Source organism: Tachyglossus aculeatus, unplaced genomic scaffold (genome assembly GCF_015852505.1).
Source record: "Tachyglossus aculeatus isolate mTacAcu1 unplaced genomic scaffold, mTacAcu1.pri scaffold_102_arrow_ctg1, whole genome shotgun sequence".
NCBI lineage: Eukaryota > Metazoa > Chordata > Mammalia > Monotremata > Tachyglossidae > Tachyglossus > Tachyglossus aculeatus.
In genome coordinates, this window is record NW_024044843.1 from 486,364 (window position 1) to 508,119 (window position 21,756).

Below are 21,756 nucleotides of genomic sequence, written 5' to 3' on the forward strand. Positions count from 1 at the left end.
TATAACTATATTTCTATATTGATGCCTGTTTACTTGTATTGATGTCTGTCTCCTCCCTCTAGGCTATGAGTCCGTTGTGATCGCTGCACGGTAAGCGATCAATAAATGCGATTGAATGAATGAAGATAGACGAGATGGAGGCCCAGGGAGGAAGTCGGTGCTGGAGGAGCAAATTGCCACCAGGTGGCGATAGAGAGTCGCGGCCTCCCCGAATCACGCTGTGGGAGGGAAGCAGCGCCGCTTAGTGGATAGAGCCGTGACCTGGGGGTCCCGAAGGGCCTGGCTTCTAACCCATGTCCTGCTACTGGTCTGATGAGTGACCTTGGGCAAGTCACTTCGCTTCTCTTAGCCTCAGTTACCTCATCTCCAAAATAAGAATAAGAATTGCCCTCCCTCCTCATATCAGACAGATAACTGCTCTCCCCCACTTCAAAGCCTTATTGAAGACACATTTCCTCCAGGAAGCATTCCCTGAAGTAGCCCTCCTCACCTCTTCTTTCACTCCCTACTCTGCCTCTCATGCTTGCTCCTTCATGCCTCTTCTTTCCCTCCCCCATTACACATATGTGTATATCTGTGTATAGCTGTAATTACTTGTCTGTTTATTCATTTCTCCTTTTATTCATTTGTATTAATGTCTGTCTCCCCCGCTAGACTGTGAGCTTGTTGCGGGTAAGGAATGTATTGGATTTTATATTGTACTGTCCCAAATGCTTAGTACAGTGCTTTGCACACAGTAAGTGCTTAATAAATACAACCAATGTTATTATTATTATCAATAATAATAAGACTCCTCTCAATCTCGGTTGGTGGTGTAATCCTCTAGTCCAATTTGATATTGTCAGAGAATTTAAAAATACGGCTTTTTTTTTAAAGTGGGTTTTGTTAACCAGTTTGTCAATCATATTTATTGAGCGCTTACTGCGTGCAGAGCACTGTACTAAGCTCTTTGGAGAGTATAATATAACAATAAACAGACACATTTGTAGCCCACAATGAGCTTATAGTCTAGTTAAGGTCTTCGTATGTGTCAGGCACCGAACGCAGTGCTGGGTAGATACAAGCTAGCCAAGTTGGACAAGGTTAGTCCCACAGAGGGCTCACGATCTTAAATCCCCATTTTACAGATGAGGGAACTGAGGGCCAGAGAAGTGAAGTGACTTGCCCCAGGTCACACTTTGGTTGCTTTTCCCCAATGAAGGGTCATCCAAATCTGAGGCTGCGAACCTTCCCAGGTGATAACGAATCTGGGCAGAGAGAACATTCTCGGTGGGTTGGGTCCTAACCGGAACTCAAGTCCAGACCACGGATGACTGAGCGGTTAGACCCTTTCTCAGCTGGCCACGCTGAGGGCGACTCACACGGATTCCCCAGATATTGGCGGATTGAACTTCAAATACTGTGGAATTCCCAGTGATTTCGAAGGAGCTAGGCGAAACAATCTGGGCCTTGGAATCAGAGGACCTGAATTCTAATTCCAGCCCTGCCAGTTGATTGCTGTGTGACCTTGGGTATGTGGCTTGACTTTTTGGGCCTCAGTTTCCTCAGTTGCAAAACGTGGATTCGATACCTTTGCTCCCTCCTATGAGACCCATGAGAGACAGGGACTGTGTCCGACCTAATTGATGTGTACCGACCCAAGCACTTAGAACAATGTTGGACACATAGTAAGTGATTGACATATACCATAAAAATCCATCACCAAAACCTGCCGGTCTCACCTCTGCAACATCGCCAAGATCCACCCTTTCCTCTCCATTCAAACCGCTACCCTGCTCGTTCAATCTCTCATCCTATCCCGACTGGATTACTGCATCAGCCTCCTCTCCGATCTCCCATCCTCCTGTCTCTCCCCACTTCAATCCATACTCCACACCGCTGCCCGGATCGTCTTTGTGCAGAACCGCCTTGGGCATGTTACTCCCCTCCTCAGAAATCTTCAGTGGCTACCAATCAACCTACGCTTCAGGGAAAAATTCCTCAACCTCGGCTTCAAGGCTCTTTATCACCTCGCCCCCTCCTACCTCACCTCCCTTCTTTCCTTCTACAGACCGACCCGCCCCCTCCATCCCTCTGCCACTAATCTCCTCACTGTGCCTCGTTCTCGCCTGTCCCGCCGTCGACCCCTGGCCCACATCATCCCCCTAGCTTGGAATGCCCTCTCTCTGAACATTCGCCAAGGTAGCTCTCTTCCTCCCTTCAAAGCCCTACTAAGAGCTCACCTTCTCCAGGGGGCCTTCCCAGACTGAGCCCCCTCCTTTCTCTCTCCTTCTCTTCCTCCCCATCCCCCTGCCTTACCTCCTTCCCCTCCCCACGGCGCCTGTATATATGTATATATGATTGTACGTATTTATTACTCTATTTATTTTACTTGTACATATTTATTCTATTTATTTTAATTTGTTAATATGTTTTGTTGTCTGTCTCCCCCTTCTAGACCTTGAGCCCACTCTTGGGTAGGGACCGTCTCTATATGTTGCCAAGTTGTGCTTCCCAAGCGCTTAGTACAGTGCTCTGCACACAGTAAGCGCTCAATAAATACGATTGAATGAATGAATGAATAAAAAGAGAATATTCCAGAATTGGGGCCCCTTCCTCGCTCTTTGCTCCAGGTTGAAAGCCCGTGGGAGTCTCAGGGCGACAAAAATTGTGCCTCTACTCCTCTGCCTGTGGGAAAGGATGTGCCCTGAAGTCATTGTCACTCCCTGATTCCCTGGTGGGGGTGAGGGGAGAGGGCATTTTCCTAAGGGTTGGGGTGGGAACGAAGCAAGTGGAGCGGATACGCTCACTCCCACTCTAGGTGGGCTTGAAGATAGTTGGAGGAGGCAGCACAGCCTAGCGGATAGAGCCCGGGCCTGGGAGTTGGAAAGAGCTGGATTCTAATCCTGACTCTGCCACTTAGGAGACATAGTCCAAGTCACATCTCTGTTTTCAATGATATTTGTTACAGCGCTTATTATGTGCCAGGCACTATACTAAGCACAGGGGTAGATGCACCGTTGTCAGGTTGGACACCTGTCAAGTGGTCTTCAACTGCTCAATCTGCAAAGGCTTCTTCCCCTCTGCCTTCAAACTCGCCCAAGTCACCCCCAACCTAAAAAGGCCTCCCTTGACCCCACAGCCCCCTGCACTTATTACGCCATCTCCCTCCTACTCTTCCTTTCCAAACTCCTGAAGTGAGTCATCTACACTCGCTGCCTCGAATTCCTCTCCTTTAACTCTCTCCTGGACCCGCTCCAATCTGGTTTCCACTCCCTCCACTCCGCTGATACTGCCCTCTCAAAGGTCACCAATGACCTCTTTCTTGCCAAATCCAACGGCTCCTACTCCAACCTAATCCTCCTTGACCACTCGGTTGCCTCTGACACTGTCGACCTTCCCCTTCTCCTCATCATGTTATCCAACATTGGCTTCGATGACTTCGTCCTCTCCTGGTTTTCGTCTTATCTCTCTGGCCGTGCATTTTCAGTCTCCTTTGTGGGCCCCTCCTCCCTCTCCCATCCCTAACGGAAGGGGTACCTTAAGGGTTAGTTTTTGGTCCCCTTCTATTCTCCATCTATACTCACTCCCTTGGTGAACTCAATCGCCCCTATAGCTTCAACTGTCATTTCTAGGCTGATGATACCCAAATCTCTTCCTGCCTTCCGGACATCTCCATCTGCATCCTCCCACCACCTAAAACTCAACATGTCCAAGACAGAGTTCCTTATCTTCCCTCCCAAACCATGTCCTCTCCCTGACTTTCCCGTCACTGTGGATGGTACCACCATCCTTCCCATCTCACAAGCCTGCAGCCTTGGTGTCATCCTTGACTCCGCTCTCTCATTCACCCCACATATCCAGTCCATCACGAAAACCGGCCGGTCTGACCTTCACGACATCGCCAATGTGTGCCCTTTCCTCTCCATACAAACCACTACCACACAAGTACAATCACGCACCCTATTCTGACTGGATTACTGCATTAGCCACCTTTCTGATCTCCCAACCTCCTGCCACTCCCCATGTCAGTCTGCAGTTCACTCTACTGCCCGGATGATCTTTCTACAGAAACGGTCTGGGCATGTCACCACCCCCTCCTCAAAAATCTGCAATGGTTGCTTATGAACCTCCGTATCAAGCAAAAGCTGATCACTGACTGGTTTCAAAGCTCTCCCTCCCCTTGCCCCTTATTGCTTCACCTTTGTTCCCTCCTTCTACTCTATACTCTGCTCCTTTGGTGCCAATCTACTCACTGTGCCTCGTTCTCTCCCGTCCAGCCGTCGACCCCTGGCCCACGTCCTACTTCTGGCCCGGAATGCCCTCCCTCTTCAAATCTGCCAATCACACTTCCCCGCCTTCAAAGCCCTACTGAAGGCACACCTTCTCCAGAAGGCCTTCCCAGACTAAGCCCCCTTTTCCTCTGCTCCCCCTCCCCTCCACGTCACCCCGACTCGCTCCCTTTGTTCTATCCCCTCCCCACCCCAAAGCACTGGTGTATAGATGCATATATTTATTGTTCTATTTATATTAATGATGTGTATAGATCTATAATTCCATTTATTTGTACTGATGCTATTGATGCCCATTTACTTGTTTTGATATCTGTCTCTCCCTTTTCTAGGCTGTGAGCCCGTTGGGGCAGGGGTTGTCTCTATTTGTTGTGGAATTGTACTTTCCAAGCGCTTAGTACAGTGCCCTGCACACAGTAAGCACTCAATAAATACAACTGAATGAATGAATGACACAGTCCCCTGTCCCACATGGACCTCACAGTCTTCATCTCCATTTTCCAGATGAGGGAACTGAAGCCCAGAGCTTAGAACAGTCCTCCAGTGCGTAGAACAGTGCTTGGCACATAGTAAGCCCTTAACAGTTACCATTATTATTATTATTATTATTATTATTATTATTATTATTATTATTATTATTATTATTATTATTATGTCCTTGCCCACACTCACACAGCAGAAAAGTGGCAAAGCAGGAATTGGAAGCCATGTCCTTCTGACTCCCAGGTTCATGCTCTACAGACTAGGCCAACCTACCTCAGTTCTCTTATCTAGCAATGTAATGCGCTTGATGGAAATCAAACTTGGCTCCTCCATTTGAGTAAATCATGAAACCAAGTTATTTGAGTCAATCAAATGATTGGGATTGGCTTTGAGTAAATCATGTAACCAGTTAGTTTGAGTTAATCAGACTACTGGGCTTGACTTGATTGAATCAAGTCACCAAGCCTGGAGTCAATCAACCTATCAGCCACATCCAGCTTGGTGAAGCAGGTCTAGACAGAGGGAAAGGTCAGAGAGAAAGGTGGACCAAAGCAGGACCTTGACTATTGTGCTTCCACAGTTCACAGTTTTAATCCACATTTTACAGATGAGGTAACCGAGGCACAGAGAAGTTAAGTGACTTGCCCAAAGTCACACAGCTGACAAGTGGCGGAGCTGGGATTAGAACCCATGACCTCTAGCTCCCAAGCCCATGCTCTTTCCACTGAGCCACGCTGCTTCTCACATCAAAACAAGTAAACAGGCATCAATATAAATACATAGAATTATAGATATATACATGTATACATAATTTATCTTGGGCAGTAAGGGGGAAAGAGCAAAAGGAATGAGTCAAGGTGATGCAAAAGGGAAGGGGAGCTGAGGAAAAGGGGTCTTAGTCTGGGAAGACCTTTTGGAGGAAGTACACCTTCAGTAGAGCTTTGAAGCGGGAAAGAGTGATTGTTTGGCAGATTTTGAGGAGGGACTGTGTTTCAGGCCAGAGGTAGGACTTGGGCCAGGGGTCGGCAGCGAAACCTATGAGAAGGAGGCACAGTGAGAACGTTAGTACCAGAGGAGTGGAGTGTATGGGCTGGGATGTATAACAAAAAGGAGATGAGGTAAGAAGGGGCAAGGTGATGGAGAGCTTTAAAGCCAATAATGGGGAGTTTTTGTTTAATACGAAGCTGGTTAGGCAACCACTGGAGGTTTCTGAAGATGGGAGGGGACAAGCCCTGAACCTGCCCACAATGAATTTACAGTCTAGAGGGGGAGACAGATAATATAACCAACTAAATAAATGAAAAATAAATCACTGCGATGTACAGAAGTGATGTGGGACTGTGAAGGAGAATGAATAAAGGGAACAAGGCAGAGTGATGCAGAAGGAAGTGGGAGAAGAGGAAAGGAAGGCTTAGTCAGGGAAGGCTTTTTGAAGGAGATGTGCCTTCAATCAATCAATCAATCGTATTTATTGAGTGCTTACTGTGTGCAGAGCACTGTACTAAGCGCTTGAGAAGTACAAGTTGGCAACATATAGAGACGGTCCCTACCTGACGGTGGGCTCACAGTCTAGAAGGGGGAGACAGAGAACAAAACCAAACATTTTATCAAAATAAAATAAATAAAATAGATATGTACAAGGAAGATAGAGTAATAAATATGTACAAACATATATACATATATACAGGTGCTGTGGGGAAGGGAAGGAGGTAAGGCAGAGGGATGGAGAGGGGGGTGGAGGGGGAGAGGAAGGAGGAGGCTCAGTCTGGGAAGGCCTCCTGGAGGATGTGAACTCTCAGTAGGGCCTTGAAGGGAGGACGAGAGCTAGACTTCGAAGACTTTGAAGGGTGGGGGAGAGTAATTTCTTTGTTTCTCCCAAACTAACTTCCTACTGTATCTCTCTCTTTACTCTTCTACCTCCAATACATTATCCAAGCCCTCCATTCTCTGTGAAATGCCCTTTCTTCTCAAAATCACCAAACCACAGCTCTCCTCACTTTGAAGGCCCTCCTACAAAAACACCTCCTCTTTCTGGAGATATTCCTTCACTATACCCCCCTTTCCTGGCCTTTTCCTGGCCTTTCCTTCCCAGTAGCCAGAGACAGAATTGGAAATCAAACGAAATAAAGCCATGACTACATATATGAATAACTAGAGTGCTAAACAAATAATAGATCTACTCAATAAATACTGAAGTAATAATGATTGATTTGCCATGAATACCTTAAGTCCAAAAATCAGAAGACACAAATACTGATGTAATTTTAAGGCAGAAAAATAATTCTATATACATGTCATTTCAGGAAGGAAAACTTGAAGGTCAAGATCCCACAATGAGAAAATGGAAATGACCGTGTTGTGCTTATGGGACCTATCTAGCAAAGCCCTTATTCAAAGTTCAGCTTTGTATTAATGGCTAAGTTTCCACCTATGAATAGGTCCTGGGCTTGTTGACGAAAATTTCTTCAAATGATAGTAAGTAGAGGCTGTTGCCTTCAAATTTTACCTTATATTTCCCTCTTGTGGCAACTTATATACCGTTGCCCAACATGCACCAACTTTTCCTACAATGCTAGAGTTGTGTTTGTACAAAACCTTGCAGTGCGAAATCTCACAATGCAGTACAGTGTCGACCCTGAGTCTGCGTCCATTTATTCTGACAATCATTTACCCAGTCGGTCTTGTGTTGTTGGAATAAAATTGTTGAGTTCCCTAATGTTCTAGCCCAAATGTCAAATGTCAATTGTATTCATTGAGCACTTAGTGTGCGCAGAGCACTGTACTAAGCTCCAGGGAGTGTCCAATACGACAATAAAAAGACACGTTCTCAGGGTGTTCTGGAAGAATTGAGTGTGCTACTCATTCTCCATTCCATTGTATCAGCTTGGCATCAGCTGAAGTGAGTAATGTATTCGACACTGTCACTCGAAGCAGATAATAATAATAATTATGGTATTTGTTAAGTGCTTACTATGTGCCAAGCACTGTTCTAAGCGCTGGGGTAGATACAAGGTTATCAAGTTGTCCCACATGAGGCTCACAGCCTTAATCCCCACTTTACAGATGAAGTAACCGAGGGCACAGAGAAGTTAAGTTACTTGCCCAAGGTCACACAGCTGACAAGTGGTGGAGCCAGGATTAGTACCCATTACCTCTGACTCCCGTGCTTATGCTCTTTCCAGTAAGCCACACTGCTTCTCATGAGCTTTTCAGTGATGAGAGACCACATACGTGACTTCTGCTGAGGAGGGCAGGCAAAGATATTCTCTTCCATAACCACTGATGCCACTTCTAACCAGGGCTAACTATCTTCCACTGCCTGCACTGGGAGATAGGAAAAAAATGATAATAATAATAATTATTATTATTATCGTACTCATTTAGTGTTTGCTGTGTTCCAAGCCCTGTTCTAAGCACTGGAGTAGATATGAAGTAATCAGTTTAGACACAGTCCCTGGTCCCACATGGGGCTCACAGTCTTAATCCCCATTTTACAGATGCGGGCACTGAGGCCCAGGGAAGTTAAGTGACTTCCCCAAGGTCACACAGCAGACATGTGGCAGAGGTGGGATTAGAACCCAGGTCCTCCTGAATTCCAGACCTGTGCTCTATCTCAACTAAGCCATGCTAGAAAGCAGGGCCACTACCTCTGGAGAGGTTGGGGGGGAAGGGGGACACCTATCACTATCTCAGGGCTTTTGTAGGAGGCAGAGCCATTTAGCTTCCCATGCTCCCACCAATCAAACAATGATATTTATTGAGTGCTTATTGTGTGCAGAGCACTACACTAAGCATTTGGGAAAGTACAATAGAGTGCCAAGACAGACTTGCTGCTGACAGCATCCCTCGGAGGTAGGATGGGGATATCAGTAGAGCTGAAATGCCACTCTAGCTCTTGAATTCACTGGATCACGGCCTGCATTGGGTTTTTGAACTAGACCAGATCCCAGAGGCCATTAATATGTATGGTATCGTTATTATTATTATTCATTGATTCATTCATTCAATCGTATTCAGCACTCACTGTGTGCAGAGCACTGTACTAAGTTCTTGGGAAAGTAAAATGCACCAATAAAGATAATTCCTTCCCACAGCGAGCTCACGGTCTAGAAGGGGGAGACAGACATAAGTGCAAGTACACCGGTATCAAGATATTCATACAAGTAAACAGGCATCAATATAAGTAAATAAAATTATGGAGATATATATATATATATGTGTATATATATATATATATATATATATGTGGTGTTGTGAGACTGGGGTAGGAGGAGAGCAAAGGGAGCAAATCAGGGTGACACGGAAGGGAGCGGGGGATGAGGAACAGTGGGTTTTAGTCTGGGAAGGCCGATTATTTGTTAAGTCTTTACTATGTGCCAGGCACTGTACTAAGTGCTGGAGTAAATACAAAATAATCGAGTTAGACACAGTCCCTGTCCCACACAGGGGTCACAGTCTTAATGCCCATTTTACAGATGAGGGAATTGAGTCATAGGGAAGTTAAGTGAATTATCCAAGGTCACATAGCAAACAGGTGGCAGAGCTAGAAATAGAACCCAGGTCCTTCTGACTCACAAACCTGTCCTGGATAGTTTTCCTACCCTTTCCAGCCTGGCACTACAACCATTTTCTGGCTTATCCTTAAAACACCTCCACACTGGCTACATACAAATTATTCTCACAAGCTCTGGATCTCAAGTGAGACTCATGAGGGAGAATGACTGCATCTAATTTCATTACCAATTTACCCCACAGAGTAGCACTTAGTCGGCACTTGATTAATGCCATTATTATTATTATTATTATTATTATTATTATTATTATTATTACTATTGAAGGCAAAGTAAATAACCACTGTGGTGTAGAAGAACAGATAATACTGTTTACATTAGATAATATTTATTACAACAGTTGCTAGGACAAAGGCTGTGCCTCAATGCCTTCAAACTAGCCAATATGGAGTTGATATCACAAGCACTGAGTGAAATGAAATTACTAATTATTAGATGGTCAGCTCCTAATAATAATGATGATGATGGTATTTGTTAAGCGCTTACTATGTGCAAAGCACTGTTCTAAGCGCTGGGGAGGATACAAGGTGATCAGGTTGCCCCACGTGGGGCTCACAGTCTTAATCCTCATTTTACAGATGAGTTAATTGAGGCCCAGAGAAGTGAAGTGACTTGCCCAAAGTCACACAGCTGACAATTGGCAGAGCCGGGATTTGAACCCATTGACTCCAAAGCTCTGGCTCTTTCCATTGAGCCACGCTGCTTCTACTACTGAATTAACAGACAGCTCAAGGAAACAGGGGCTAGCTACACCTTCACCTAGGGAGCTCTCTTTTTCAATGAGCTTAGTACAGTGCTCTTCATATACTAAGTGCTCATTAAATAGGCCAAATGTTAAGCAGGCATCTTTCATATATGGCCTTGACAACCTAAGGTCCAAGTTCCAAAATGTCTAGCAACCAACTAATAACCCTATGCTTTCCTCTAAAGCCAAGAGTTTGGCATCTACTTTTAGAACCCAAGTCTCAACACTGACACATCCAGGTGCAAGGACAGAAAAATTCCACAAGGACCTGGAAATATTCACAACAGTAGTACAAAATCTAGGAAGTTGATCACCTTGGGGTGTTTCGATGCCCAAGTGTTTATGAGGCTAAAATGAGTGATCATTAGACCATGTGAGAGTAGAAAACTAAAATAAAATGAATCAAATCTTAAATGACCATTACCAAAAATGTCTTCTGCCTTCCAAATAAAATAAATACACCACGGTTGACCCCACTACCTAAGCAATGGAATCTCATTGATTATGTCATCCAGCCCTTATTTATTGCATGCCTTGGCCCCAATCACTAAGAAAGGTGCAAATGGTATCCCCAGGACATTTTTTCAAGGAATAATTTGGATGGGAGGGGAGTAGCTGTCTTGATCACTACCAGATGTTCAAAATTTTAAAGTTAAATATAGTTGTTCTTATTATCGGAAGAATATCCCTCTGAGTAAAATTCTGCAGTAATGTGTCTGAAAATCCTAATGCACTGTCCACAGTCCCACCCTCATTGTTTGCAGGCAAATATTTCTTTTATTGTGCTGTTGTGGTTGTTATCTTTAGCACCTGGGGCTGTCTTGTTTTTGCCAATGTCTCATGATCCTCTGAGAGCTTTGCCTCAAAAAGAACTGCTTCCTTCTCAATTGCAGTGCACCCTGCTTGTCTGTCTGTCATAGTTGTCTCCTATTAGCTGAGATGCATGGTAGGTTGTCACTTCGTTTTGCGGAATGCTTTGAACACTTTTTCTGATCACTTTGTTTAGATTTCCCCAATTTTGGCTCACATTGCAGCAACTTATGGGGTAACCTACTTTCATCCACTCATTTTACTTATCTTTTTTGAGTTACTGAAAGCTTCAATGGTTGGAGACTTTGTTCCCTGATTTCATTGTTTGTATTATTGTATTGCCACTGAATATTAAGCAAAACCCAAAAATTCCCCTGATAGAATTACTGCCATTGCATTTTTTTACCTAGGCAAAACACTGTCCAATGATGCAACTAGAGACAAAAGGTAGAGGCTTGAACCCAGAAGACCAGTATGTTGGTTAGGAGACTGTCAGTATTGTTCCAACATGGCATTAAATTCATACCAAACTGAATTTCTATAGAGTAGTTGTAATATCCCTGCTTCGTAAGACTGCTAAGGCACTTTCATTCCTGTGTGCTGTACAGCAGGAGATTCAAACAACTACCTTATGGGGAGCCAGAATCAGTAAACCAAAAGCAAGGAGAACAGAGAAATGTTTTAATCACTTGATAAAAACAAAACCTCAGACAATTCTGTATCTCAGCTGAAAACTACGGGGACAGTTGTTTAGGATACTTGGAGTACTGTTATCAAGAAACGTGTGGCAGTGCAAACTTTAAGCTTAACAATATGGCCGGACTGTGGGTTCCACATTAACATTTTCAGTCACACGTGCACTCATAGGTGAATTTTCGCTATCAATGGTGACTTCAATTCTGAAGGACAACTAAATAACTTCATTAGTAATGATGATGATGATGGTATTAATAATGATATTCGTTAAACACTTATGATGTGCCAAGCACTGGGTTAGATACAAGATAATCATGTTGGACACAATCTCAGTCCCTGTTCCGTGGGAAGCTCACGGTCTAAGGGGTGGGAGAACAGATATTTAATCCCTATTTAATAAATGGGGAACCTGAAGCCAAAAGAAGTTAAGTGCCTTGCCCCAGGTCACACAGCAGTAAAATGGTAGAGCCAGGATTAAAATTTAGGTCTCCTGATGACCAGCCCCATGTTCTTTCCCCAGGCTATACTATATCTACTTAACAACAAATGACAATATACAATCACAAACCATGAGGTCTTCTGTGTGGTCTCAGGAACGCTGTCAGTATTTCAGCATGGAAGTAATGCTTGTTATGTTACATTTTATGTGAGTAGGACGAATGTGTAGGATAGTAAACAACTATTCAATGATGATCTCATGGGTCATGCCTACAGGGCCCCTATGTAGTTCGTGTCCCTGATTATAATACACTTACCTGAATTCTATATTGTCTATCTTAAGGTCATATTAACCTGAAAAATATAAATGTTTCATCAAGTCTTACATCATCAGGTGTTTTAATTTACAAATGCCTAAAGAGTAACAAAAATGAATGTTACAAAATGGCAAATGAATAACCCACAAGAAGATTTTTGTATAGTAGATAATGTATTTTCCTAGATCTCAACATTAAGTTCTTCTGGGTGGGATTTTCTCAGGAAAAATAAATTACTATTTAACCATATAAATAAATATGGTACAGATGTTTATTTGTATAGTATATTTATGTAGTTGTCCTTCATTGTTGAAGAAGATACCACTGAAGTAACGTTCACCTGTTGGTACATGTGTGGCTGAAAAGATCAGTGTGAGACAACTGTCTCGGTCACATTGGGCTCGCAAAACGGTTGTACCTTGTAGTTCTGTGCTTAATGTTTAGTACAGCTGATGCTACAGGTATGTAACAATAATAATAATAATACTGCTGATATTTGCCAAGCACTTACTATGTGCCAAGCACTGTTCTAAGCACTAGGGTAGATACAAGGTGATCAGGTTGTCACACGGGGAGCTCACAGTCTTAATCCCCATTTTACAGATGAGGTAACTGAGGCACAGAGAAATGAAGTGGATTGCCCAAGGTCACTCAGCAGACAATTGGTGGGGCCAGGATTAGAACCCATGTCCTCTGACTCCCAAGCCTCTGCTCAATATATATTGACACCAAGGACCAGCTTAATTGTACTTCAATGCATTTAATTAATTATCATATTTTGTGCATTAATATTTGGTCTGTACTATTATCTGTCCAGCTTGTTTTATGGTTATAAATGCTTCTTATTATGTCACAAGATGCTAAAAAGTTATTTTAGGCGTAGCTCTTAAGGGCAACAGTGCTGCTAATGTCAGAATTCTCTACTTTAACGACCTGTTAATCTCAGGATTCTCACTTCCACTAAGTGAAACTGTAGTATTTTCAGGTACTCAGGCATATGTTTGCCAGTAACACCAGCCTGTGACAACATAGTAATTCATACACACCGAACAGCCATATAACTCTAAATATTTATACATTGGGGGAGAAGCATTGTTGGAAACCAATAGCTATTTTACTTATTATTATATTTATAATTATTAAGCACTTACTATATGCCAAGCACTGTACTAACTGCTGGTGTTGATATAAGATAATCAGTTTGGACACAGTTCCCATCCCACACAGGGCTCATGGTCCAAGTAATAGACAGTAGGATTTAGCCTCCATTGTATAGATGAGGTACTAGCTACTACCTAAATGTATATGTGTATATGTTCTGCTCATTCAGGTCTGGTACCATTACTTTTGGGAGAAGGGTGGGGAAGAGGGAGCCTATTTTTTTAGGGGCGGGTGATTGTTTTTTCTTTCTTTAACCCATTTTTCCCAAACCAGAGCCGAGGGCTTTAGTCAAGAGAGAGATAGTCTTAGGGGCAAAAGAAATGTGATAAAGGATCACACAAAAGTAGTTTGGATTTGTTGTTGACTCCTGCCTCTATAAACTCCTGTGGCTACACTGTGGCAGGACCTATAGAGTTGCATTTCAAGCCAGGAGCTTGTGCTAGCTAGTCAGTCATGAGTGATCCAATTAGTTGTCACCTCAGGGAGGCATAAGAGTCTTGTCAGAATGGAGTCAGGAGGGGAACAAAAATCCTGGAAGGCTTGAGAATATTTGCACCCAATGGAGCCAAATTGCAAACGTTAATAAGCTTTATTTATGCCAGATTGAATTACCTATTAGGTTCTCAGGTAGAGAGAAAATGTATTGTTGTGGCAATCTATAAATATATGATTCTCCCAACTGCACCAGATCGAGGTTAGTGAAATAGGAGAGGGGACAGGGCATCCTAAGGGAAATAACTTGAAAATCAAACAGAATGTCTTCCCAGGAACGAAGCATATGCCTATAAATAGTCTGATAACTCCCACAGTTTAGGACAAGAATCAGAGCTAATCTCTTCTACAGAGCCTGAAGACACAGGACCTAATTTCAGTGGATGTTTTCATGCTTTCGACTGCCATTCAGCTCCTAACAAGCCCCAGTGGACCCAGTTTCCGGGCTCTCTTAAACGTACTTTAAAAGTTCAGTAACTGCACATCACAATCATGTAACTTTTTAATAATTTCCAATGGACAAGGCTATAATGATTGGCAGTTGCATCTCTACAGTTGCCTATGAGATTAATAAATTATAAAGTTGAAAATTTCTCAGCCTGAGACAGCAAACCTGTAAATATAACCTCCCTGGATTTCTGTTGGTCCTTTTTAACTAAGGATGGTAGTGATTATCTTGAAAACACACACACACACACACACACACACACACACACACACACACACACTTTTTTGCTTCTTTCTGTGTTCAGAAATCACCTTCAGTGAATTCCCAAAGCATCATTCGGTAAAGAGGTAGATAATCACTAAATGGCATAGATCTGTGACCGTAAACTCACAGAGAAAGAGTATGAAATAATAATAATGATAATAATAATAATAATAGCATTTGTTAAGCGCTTAGTAGGTACCAAGCACTGCTGTAAGCACTGGGATAGATACATGGTAATCAGGTTGTCCCACGTGGGGCTCACAGTCTTAATCCCCCTTTTACAGATGAGGGAAATGAGGCACAGAGAAGTTCAGTGACTTGCCCAAGGTCAAACAGCTAAGTGGCAAAGCCGGAATTAGAACCCACGACCTCTGACATCCTAGCTTATGCTCTGGAAATAGGAAACAACTCCAAGGAATGGAACAAATTAATGCAGCCAGAACATTTGTATCTCCAGTTTTCTCTTTTGACCCCCAAGTTCTTTGGTTCCCCTACTCTCTCTCCCTTCTGCGTCACCTAGGCATTTGGATCTCGTCCCTTTAAGCACTCGATATTCACCCAACCCTTAGCCCCACAGAACTTACATACAGATCCATTATTCATTTTAATGTCTTTCTCCCTCTCCAGACTGTAAGTTCTTGACTAAAAGCTCCTGGTGGGCAGGGATCATGTCTACCAACTCTGTGGTTTTATATTCTCTCAAGTGCTTAATATAGCACTGTGTGTACAGTAAGTTCTCAATACATTTCAATGACTGATTGGCTGATTTCATCTATGATGATTTCCTGGGTGGAAATATAAAACAGTCATTGCTAACCAATCACTGAAAACAGGCCCTAGTTTCCACTCTACAGGAAATAGAAGGCCTACCAAGACACCAAAAAGCATCATTTCCACAATTTCATTTTTTGAATGCCATTTGTTAAGCTCTTACTCTCTGTCAAGCACTATTCTAAGAGTTGGGGTAGATACCCAATTCATCAGGTTGAACCCAGTCCTCGTCCCACATGGGGCTCACGGTCTAATTTGAAAGGAGGAGGACTGGAGGATTAAATCCCCATTTTATGGATGAGATAAGTGAGGCATAGAGAAATTAAGGGATTTGCCCTAGGTCCTTAGACAAACTAAAATAAGGTGACAGAAGCGTCTTTGTTATGTTCTTCATGACATTCCAAGAACCAGTTTTTTAGCTGAACAGATTCTATGTTTGGAATCTTCAAAGATTACAGATTTTTAAATGTATGATTTAGTGTTGTGATCTAGACCACTAACAGCCAAGCCATAAGTAACTCAGGCAGTCACCCAACAAGGTTCCCTGGGGAACCGTCCAGCTGGTCAACCCTAGTTTGCTGGCAGTCCCTAACACTTTTTCTTCTGTTGCAACAGAGCCAATTATTTCCAGATTGCAGAATGCCATGCTGGACTATCTGCAGCAACTGGCTCCCAGAATTCAGGAAACCTTATCAGCCACACAAGCGGTGCTGCCTAGTGGATAGAGCAGGGACCAGAAGGACCTGTGTTCTTATCCTGGCTCTGATACTTCTCTGCTGCGTGACCTTGGGCAAGTCACTTCACTTCTCTGAGTCTCAGTTACCTCACCGGGAAAATGAGGATATAGACTGTGAGCCCCTTGTGGGATATTGACTGTGTCCAACCTGATTTAGCTTGTATCTACCCCAGAACTTAGTATAGTGTCAGATATAGAGTATGCTCTTGTCAAATACCAAAATAAATGAATAACTGCACTAAAAGCAGTTCCAAAGAGAATCTCTGAGAAACCACTGGGGGAAGGTGACATGCTCAGTTTAACACCACTGGGCCAAGTCTACAAACCAGAAATTGTTATACAATCAGCCTGATCATTTGGATAGAATCAACTAGATATTTTAATACAAGGCAGGGGTAAAGATATTTTTAATCAGTTTACATTACATCACTCTGAGCTAGCCAAATTACGCTTAATATCAACTCCCCAAGGCCTTGGGTTTGCACATTCCATTTCCTTTTTTTATGACTCTTGTTAAGCACTTACTTTGTGTCAAGCACTGTAAGAAGCACAGGGCTAGATACAAGATAATCAGGTTGGATACAGTCCCTGCTGTCCAATGTGGGATTCACATTCTAAGGAGGAGCGTGTAGGACTGACTCCCCATTTTACAGATGAGGAAACAGAAATACAGAGAAGTTAACTTACTTGCCCAACATCACATGGCAGATAAGCAGCAGAGTCTGGATTAGAACCCATGTCCTCTGTCTTTCAGACCTTTTCTCGTTTTACTAGGCCATAATTTTTCCGATTTTATTCTTATAATCCCCCAAGAAGGAAATGAGTATTGTCATATTCATTAGCCAGAGGAAGTCAGTAGCAGGGGGATGGAAATAGAACGTAAGTCTCCTGACTTTCGGGCATATTTTCTTTCCACTAGAGACTACTTCATTTTTATTCTGCATTATCCTGAGGAGAATCAATTGGCCTTTAAACATTTTAATTGGCATCCATAGAACTATTAGCAAATTTTAAAATGGCAGCAAGCAGTGTAAATCTGCAATGCAGCTGGCTAAGCAACAGATAGGAACCTCCATAGGTGAAAATGTCACTGTACTTCCAGCACCCCCCCCCCCCACCTTTAAGTATCCACTGGCCTAAAAAGCCACAAAAAGGGATTAGAGACATGCAGATGACATAGCTATTCTCTCCTCAATGTTGTTAGTAAGGTACCTATCACTGCATTTTTTTTTCCATCATAGCAGATGTGCTTTTAAGAGCTCCTTTCTGGGAATTGTATTACAATTTTCCCCTGGCCTTTCTTCATTCAGAAGATTAAGTATAAAATTGAATAGAGATCCATGGATGGGGAAATTGTGACTGATGCTGAAACATTCACTCTCTCGGGATTTGAAAAACAATCTGAACTGCAAAGTATCCTCTTTAGAATGCTTCTATTCATCTTTTAAAAATTGTGGAGAGTCACGTAGTGATCATCATAATCAGAACAGATTGACGTCTTCACAAACTCATGGACCTTTTCCTCAGCAGCGGTAGGACACGAGGAGGAGAGGAGGAGGAGAGGAAAAGCAGGATTCATTCATTCATTCATTCATTCAATCGTATTTATTGAACGCTTACTATGTGCAGAGCACTGTACTAAGCGCTTGGGAAGTACAAGTTGGCAACATATAGAGATGGCCCCTACCCAACAGTGGGCTCACAGTCTAGAAGGGGGAGACAGACAACAAAACAAAACATATTAACAAAGTAAAATAAATAGAATAGTAAATATGAACAAGTATAATAGAGTAATAAAAACGTACAAACATATGAACAGGTGCTGTGGGGAGGGAAAGGAGGTAAGGTGGGGGGGATGGGGAAGGGGAGGAGAGGGAGAGGAAGGAGGGGGCTCAGTCTGCGAAGACCTCCTGGAGGAAGTGAGCTCTCAGTAGGGCTTAGAAAGGAGGAAGAGAGCTAGGTTGGCCGATGTGCAGAGGGAGGGCATTCCAGGCCAGGGGGAGGACGTGAGCCAGTGGTCGACGGCGGGACAGGCGAGAACGAGGCACAGTGAGGAAGTTAGCGGCAGAGGAGAGGAGGGTGCAGGCTGGGCTGAAGAAGGAGAGAAGGGAGGTGAGGTAGGAGGGGGCGAAGTGATGGAAAGCCTTGAAGCCGAGAGTGAGGAGTTTTTGCCTGATGCGTAGGTTGATTGGTAGCCACTGGAGATTTTTGCAGAGGGGAGTAACATGCCCAGAACATTTCGGCACAAAGATGATCCGGGCAGCAGCGTGAAGTATAGATTGAAGTGGGGAGAGACAGGAGAATGGGAGATCAGAGAGGAGGCTAATGCAGTAATCCAGTCGGTATAGGATGAGAGATTGAACCAACAGGGTAGCAATTTGGATGGAGAGGAAAGGGCGGATCTTGGCGATGTTGCGTAGGTGAGACCAGTAGGTTTTGGTGACGGATTGGATGTGAGGGGTGAACGAGAGAGCAGAGTCAAGGATGACATCAAGGTTGCGGGCTTGTGAGATGGGAAGGATGGTAGTGCAGTCCACAGTGATCGGAAAGTCAGGGAGAGGGCAAGGTTTGGGAGGGAAGATAAGGAGTTCAGTCTTGGACATATTCAGTTTTAGATGGTGGGCAGACATCCAGATGGAGATGTCCTGAAGGCAGGAGGAGACACGAGCCTGAAGGTAGGGAGAGAGAGCAGGGGCAGAGATGTAGATTTGGGTGTCATCAGCGTTGAGATGATAGTTGAAGCCGTGGGAGCGAATGAGTTCACCAAGGGAGTGAGTGTAGATAGAGAACAGAAGCGGACCAAGAACTGACCCTTGAGGAACCCCTATAGTAAGGGAATGGAAGGGGGAGGAGGAGCCCGCAAAATAAACTGAGAATGAACAGCCGAAGAGATAAGAGGAGAACCAGGAGAGGACAGAGTCTATGAAGCCAAGGTTGGATAGCGTGTTGAGATGAAGTGGGTGGTCCACAGTGTCAAAGGCAGCTGAGAGGTAGAGGAGGATTAGGATAGAGTAGGAACCGTTGGATTTGGCAAGCAGGAGGTCATTGGTGACCTTTGAAAGGGGAGTTTCGGTGGACTGTAGGGGATGGAAGCCAGATTGGAGGGAGTCGAGGAGAGAGTTGACATTGAGGAATTCGAGGCAGCGTGTGTAGACGACTCGTTCAAGGGGTTTGGAAAGGAATGGTAGGAGGGAGATAGGGCGATAACTAGAAGGTAATGTGGGGTCAAGAGAGGGTTTTTTAGGATGGGGGAGACGTGAGCATGTTTGAAGGCAGAGGGGAAGGAACCAATGGAGAGTGAGCGCTTGAAGATGGAAGTTAAGGAGGGGAGGAGGGATGGAGCGACAGATTTCATAAGATGAGAGGGAATGGGGTAAGGAAGAAAGGGGAACAAGCACAATGAGGAGGAGGAGGAGGAGGAGGAGGAGGAGGAGGAAATGGAGGAGAAGAAGGAGGAGGAGGAGGACTCGTATAATAATAATAGCTTTTGTTAAGTGCTTACTTTGTGCCAAGCAGTGTTCTAAGTAGATATAAAGTAATCAGGTTGTACCAACTGAGGCTCACAGTCTTAATCCCCATTTTACAGATGAGGTAACTGAGGCACAGAGAAGTTAAGTGACTTGCCCAAAGTCACACAGGTGACAGGTTACAGAGCTGGGATTAGAACCCAATACCTCTGACTCCCAAGCCTGAACTTTTTCCACTAAATCACACTGCTTCTGAGGTAGCACGTATTGAGGGCCCACATGGTGAGGTGCACTGTATGAGGCCTTTGGAAAATAGAGAATAAAGAAGTGACCCGTTCTCTGGTTACAAGGCTTTTACACTCAGAAACCTGGCATTCATGAATATCCTTGCTTCCTCTACCATTGTCCAGACCCTAATCAATTTCTTATTCAAATAGAAAACCATTTCCTACACTGGGTTTTTTGGCCATACGTACTTAACTCTTGGCTTAGTCTGTAACGGGTGCTTCCTCCTGAACTCGATGTGCTCTGACTGTTGTGTAGCCATTCATTGTTGTCTTATGCTGTCTAGTCATGTCTGACCCATAACGACGCCATGTACACATCTCTCCCAGAACACCCCACCTCCACCTGCAATCGTTCTGTTAGTATATCCATAGAGCTTGCTTGGTAAAAATACAGAAGCGGTTTACCTCTGCCTCCGTCCGTGCAGTAAACCTGAGTCTCCACTCTCAACTCTCTCCCATGCCGCTGCTTCGCAGTACAGGTGAGTTTTGACTTGTAGCAGATTACCTTCCACTCTCTAGCCACTGCCCAAGCTAGTAATGGAATGGATATGCCTCTGTTTGACTCTCCCTCCCATAGTCGAGACTGTTAGAGTACTGGAAACTCTCCAAGTGTGACCCTGAGAGGTGAGCCATCTGTAGCCCACTGCTTTTTCCAGACATTGTGTCCCAAATGGCTGAACTCCATCTCACTGAATCGAACTCACCAACTCCTTAATCTCAGTAGGCTAATGCTCTCTTACTTTGTTATTCATCATTTTTGCTATGAAATCATCACACTCTTGATTCAACCGTGCTTAAGAGCCTACAAAGAGCCTAAGATCCTCCCAGACTAAGCCCCCCCCTTTCCTTTGCTTCTCCTCCCCTCCCCATCACCCTGACTTGCGCCTTCTCCTCTACCCCCTCCTCGCCCCACAGCACTTGTACATACTTGTATATGTACATATTTATTATTCTATTTATTTTTATAATGATACATATATATCTATAATTCTATTTATTTATATTGATGATATTGTTGCCTGTTTAGTTGTTTTGATGTCATTTTCCCCCTTTCTAGACTGTGAACCCATTGTTGGGCAGTGATTTTCTCTGTTTGTTGCTGAATTGTACTTTCCAACCACTTAGTACAGTGCTCTGCACGCTGTAAGCACTTGATAAATACGACCGAGTGAATGAATGAATACAATGGAAAAATAGGGCTTAACTAATATCTTCTCCATCTCTTATAGCCCTACTCTCTCTGCCTTCCCAACAATCTCTTCCACTGATGCCCAACATAAAGTCTTTTCACTTTCACCTCCCACTCATGGGGTGACAGTATTGTAAGGGACCGTGTTTCTTCACGTACCTACAACCAGATAATATCACTTACCTGCCAGAATGATTAAGGAGTTTCTGTGGTTTACAGTGAAGTCATTCCCATCCTGAATCCTTTGCACTACAGCCTGAAGAAGAAAGGCAATAAAATGCTCTTCTGAGAGCAATGAAGAGAAAAATATTTTCTACAGGGACACCTGTCCCAGAATGCTAAACAAATATTGAATTGAACCACCCTCCTTTAATCATTAAATTCTTCTGCTTGGAAAATCTCTCCTGCTTTGGAGACCTTGCTACTTCTCTATACATTATTTGTTTTGAATATGGACTATTTGGCCACTTATGATTCCACAACAGTGTAGGAAATTGGAGTGTGGGATGTGTTCTTGTTAGTTTCTGCTGGCAATTTGCCTCAGTGCAAACAGAATTGATGAAGTTGCTGTATATACTGTCCAAGTGGTGTCCCCTCTTCATAGTCATTT

General features: G+C 43.7%; 1 non-coding gene across 1 annotated transcript; it reads right to left on the reverse strand.

The window, feature by feature from the left end:
• Window positions 1-20,446: 20,446 nt before the first annotated feature.
• LOC119922483 lies at window positions 20,447-20,584 on the reverse strand. Its single transcript, XR_005448648.1, has one exon. It is a non-coding gene; the product is annotated as a small nucleolar RNA SNORA7 (small nucleolar RNA).
• Between the last annotated feature and the right edge of the window lie 1,172 nt (window positions 20,585-21,756).